Genomic DNA, 4296 nt, shown 5'->3' with positions numbered 1-4296 from the left:
AGTCACCTTGTTCCACATTCACACAACTCAATTTTTATCATACACGACACATAGATCATCTAATACATAACACATAACTTCTCTACTATTACAATTGTGTCCGAAAGGCTAACCATGCTATTCATTCATTGTTGACTTTCAGAAAGTCAACTGTCCTACTTACACACTTTCAACTTATGAACATTATACGCATTACATACTCGTATTTTATGACATATACAACTACAACTACATGATCACTTACACGCACACACACATACATACATAATCTATTCCATCCACACTAGCATTCTCATATTTTCACAACTAACACCTTAACCCATACTAAGCTAACCCAACATCATTTCAACATAATATCCACATGAACTATATCTAAAACATACTTCTCATGTTAGTTTACTATCAATTTCATTATTCCCACGTTCTATACATGTTTACCCATTACTTGCATATAATTTCACATATTATTGTCATTTATACATTTCATCAAACACTTGGTGTGTGTACTACTTTCTAAGCATAGTGTACAAGTATTTCATTCTTTTCTTCCTACTTATCACTTTCATTTATCAACACAAGTAAATATCAAACAAATTCCATACCATAATCAATCTATATAACAAGTACGCATCACATACGACATAATACATCTAATTTGCACAATAATTAGGCATGGGTGATCCACCCATGTCGCTATCTTCATCATCACCAAATGGGTTTATGTCAAAAACATTAAATTACTTGAAATTGTTCATAACTAAAGTTTTATTTGGTGATTCTGACACACCTTCATACTAAATTTCATACAAATCCAAGAATTTATCATACACCAATTACTTGCAAAATCATCAAATCAATTTCTATGACTTACCACATGTTTGTTAAGGATAGATGATGCTAAATCTTAATCCATGTACATAATCATCAAGCCAAATGCCTTCAATTGGTTGAATTTCTTCAAAACTAGAATGAGTTTTCTTTCTCTCTTGAAATGTCAAACATCAGACATTGTTTTGATGTTCCTCCCATTCTCCACTAACTAGTTATAACATTTTTTACGATATACACATTTGGTCCCTCAAGATTTCTTGCTTATTTTTACTTGGTCATAACTTATTTATTTAGGTAACAATAACCCTAACCAAGTTAGCTAGTCTTATTTATTTCATGTCATATCCCAAGAAGCCTTACTAGCTAGTTAAACACTTGGGTTTTGGGGCGTTACAAAATCACAATAAATTTAGATAGTTAAATGGGTTTAATCGGCCATAAACAAAGTAGATGGACTTAACCTATTTAGACACTAAGGGGGTAAGGGGGTGTTTGTTTTTGTGAAAAGCTCTCCTTGACCTCTTATGTCTATCCCACGCAGACCGCGCACAGATGTTTGAGTCTGTAGTGTGTTTGTTTTCTCGAAGTGATTTCATTAAAAAAGGTCTGTGCGTCCTCTTTTTGGTACAGACCTAGACCCACATCTTCTTACCTCTTCTCCATTCTTTCATTTTGCCAGATAACATAAACACAAAAAAACCCTAGCACCTTCCCCATCTCCTCCACCCCAGCCATCACAACCATCATTCCTCCTCCTCCATGCCGCCGCCACTCCCCCTCCTCCTTCCACGCCGCCGCCTCCCCTCCTCCTTCCTCCTCTGGCGCCGGGTATTTGACGTTATACTTGATCTGAATATTCTTGTGAATTTGAATTGCTAATTTTTTTTTGGGTTTTCATAGCTGGCGACAATCAAAAGAACCTTTAATTAATATGAGATATTGTATTTTATTTGAAGACTTTGGGAAAAGAATATGCACTTAATTGTTATAAGGAAGCCGATTGATTGGAATTTAGGTATCCATTATTTCAAAATATCATCTTTACAAGGATGGAAGCCGATTGATTGCAATTTAATTGGGTATGATATACTTATCTTTATTTCAAAATATAATATTTAACAGCACCTTAGTTGATTAATGTTATTTCATAAGTTAATTATTAATGTTTATATTCCGATTTTGCTTATGATTATGTTAATTTTTTATGTTTTTTATGAAATATAGATATTCATCTTGATAAATTGTTTGGTTAGAGTTTTTGTTTGTTTGATTACAGAAGTTAAAAAACAAACAATCTGTTTATTGCAGACTACAGAGGTTTGGTCCCCCTCTTCTGCTACAGATGTCTGCAGATGTGGTACGCAAACCAGGGGCGGACTTAGAATATAGTGCGGGTGGGCGGGCGCACACCTTGAAAATATAATGTTTAGTGTTAAATTAGCGTTACAATCCCGAGCGCATCCCATAAAATTTTGCAATCGCTCCCGTTGAACTTTGACCAAATGATGAAGAAGATTTGAAGCAGAAAAAAAGTCACCGGAAAAGAATTTTGCAGAGCCGGAACGGAGAAAAGCTTTAAGTTTTATTTTATTAAAGTAGGTTATTTGAGTAGAAAAGTTTGTGCAGTGGAGTGGTTTTCGTTGGTGGATTTTGAAACTTAAGATTTTGTGCATTAGAAAGTTTGCCATGTTTTTTATCCGCCGGTTATTGTTGGTTTTGAAAAATCACTTTAAGGCTATTTGTGGCAGAGCCGGAACGGAGAAAAGCTTTAAGTGTGAAGATGATGATATTTAAGTTTTATTTTATTAAAGTAGGTTATTTGAGTAGAAAAGTTTGTGCAGTGGAGTGGTTTTGATTGGTGGACTTTGAAACTTAGGATTTTGATTAGAAAGTTTACCATTTTTTATATCCGACGGTTACTGTTTTTTTTTTGAACGGTCAACAGAATCAATCACGAGCACTCTCAGGGCACCCACTGGACCAAACGGAGTACTCCGAGAGTAACCCGAGTCCACCACCAATTCCGGGGAAAACCCGGTAAACCATCCGCCCGTAGGCACGATGGTGAAATTACCGGTAAAACCTGTTTGGCTCAAGGATCGAAGCTAGGTTTCCCTGGGTCTCCTATCATTGCCCACCAATGCCTCACTCTGCACCAAGTGGGAGTTGAACTTGCATCTCTCAAGAGAAATGCAAGCCTTCCACCACTTGATCTAGAGATCATTGGCATCCGACGGTTATTGTTGGTTTTGAAAAATCACTTTAAGCCTATTTGAGGCAGAGCCGGAACGGAGAAAACCTTAAATGTGAAGATGATGATATTTAAGTTTTATTTTATTAAAGTAGGTTTTTTGAGTAGAAAAGTTTGTGCAGTAGTGGAGTGGTTTTAATTGGTGGACTTTGAAACTTAGGATTTTGTGCATTAGAAAGTTTACCATGTTTTTTATCCGACGTTTATTGTTGGTTTTGAAAAATCACTTTAAGGCTATTTGAGGCAGAGCCGGAATGGAGAAAAGTTTTAAGTGTGAAGATGATGATATTTAAGTTTTATTTATTAAAGTAGGTTATTTGAGTAGAAAAGTTTGTGCAGTGGATTGGTTTTGATTGGTGGACTTTGAAACTTAGGATTTTGTGCATTAGAAAGTTTACCATGTTTTTTATCCGAAGGTTATTGTTGGTTTTGAAAAATCACTTTAAGGCTATTTGAGGCACAGCCGGGACGAAGAAAAGCTTTAAGTGTGAAGATGATGATATTTAAGTTTATTTTATTAAAGTGGGCATTTGAGTAGAAAAGTTTGTGCAGCGGAGTGGTTTTGATTGGTGGACTTTGAAACTTAGGATTTTGTACATTAGAAAGTTTACCATGTTTTTTATCTAACCGTTATTGTTGGTTTTGAAAAATCACTTTAAGGCTATTTGAGGCAGAGCGGAATGGAGAAAAGCTTTAAGTGCGAAGATGATGATATTTAAGTTTTATCTTATTAAAGTAGGTTATTCGAGTAGAAAAGTTTGTGCCGTCGAGTGGTTTTGATTGGTGGACTTTGAAACTTAGGATTTTGACGGTTATTGTTGGTTTTGAAAACTCACTTTTAAGCTAAAGGGTGTGGGAGTCATGGTTGGGACATGATTCGTCATGTAGGAACATGAATAAAAGACTAGGTAAAGGATCAAATAAAAATAATATTAATCTACGAAACATACGCATTGAGGGAAAAAACAAAAAGTGGCGGTGTCATTTTGGTAATTATCAGCAACTTCAAAATTACTGGGGAAAAAGCAAAAAGTGTCTTGTAGAGTAATTTTGAGCATCTGTAGAGTAATTTTGGGAAATGTAGGGTAATTATCAAATTACTCTAGTAGAGTAATTTTGGAGAATGTCTTGTAGAGTAATTTTCTTAGCATTTAGTTATGATGTTTAGCTTTATGGTTTAGGTTTTTGAGGGTGGGGGGGGGGGGGAGGTTAAT

The 4296-nt window shown here is 35.4% G+C and overlaps 1 long non-coding RNA gene across 1 annotated transcript; it reads left to right on the top strand.

The window, feature by feature from the left end:
* The first annotated feature begins 1404 nt into the window (after nt 1-1404).
* Nucleotides 1405-2610, top strand: LOC110896665. The gene is made up of 3 exons (XR_004874872.1): nt 1405-1659; nt 1732-1910; nt 2140-2610. It is a non-coding gene; the product is annotated as an uncharacterized LOC110896665 (long non-coding RNA).
* Nucleotides 2611-4296: the final 1686 nt, after the last annotated feature.

Source organism: Helianthus annuus, chromosome 12 (genome assembly GCF_002127325.2).
Source record: "Helianthus annuus cultivar XRQ/B chromosome 12, HanXRQr2.0-SUNRISE, whole genome shotgun sequence".
In the NCBI taxonomy this organism is placed as follows: domain Eukaryota; kingdom Viridiplantae; phylum Streptophyta; class Magnoliopsida; order Asterales; family Asteraceae; genus Helianthus; species Helianthus annuus.
The sequence above is the reverse complement of the archived record's forward strand: the minus strand, read 5'-3'. Positions and strand labels throughout refer to the sequence as shown.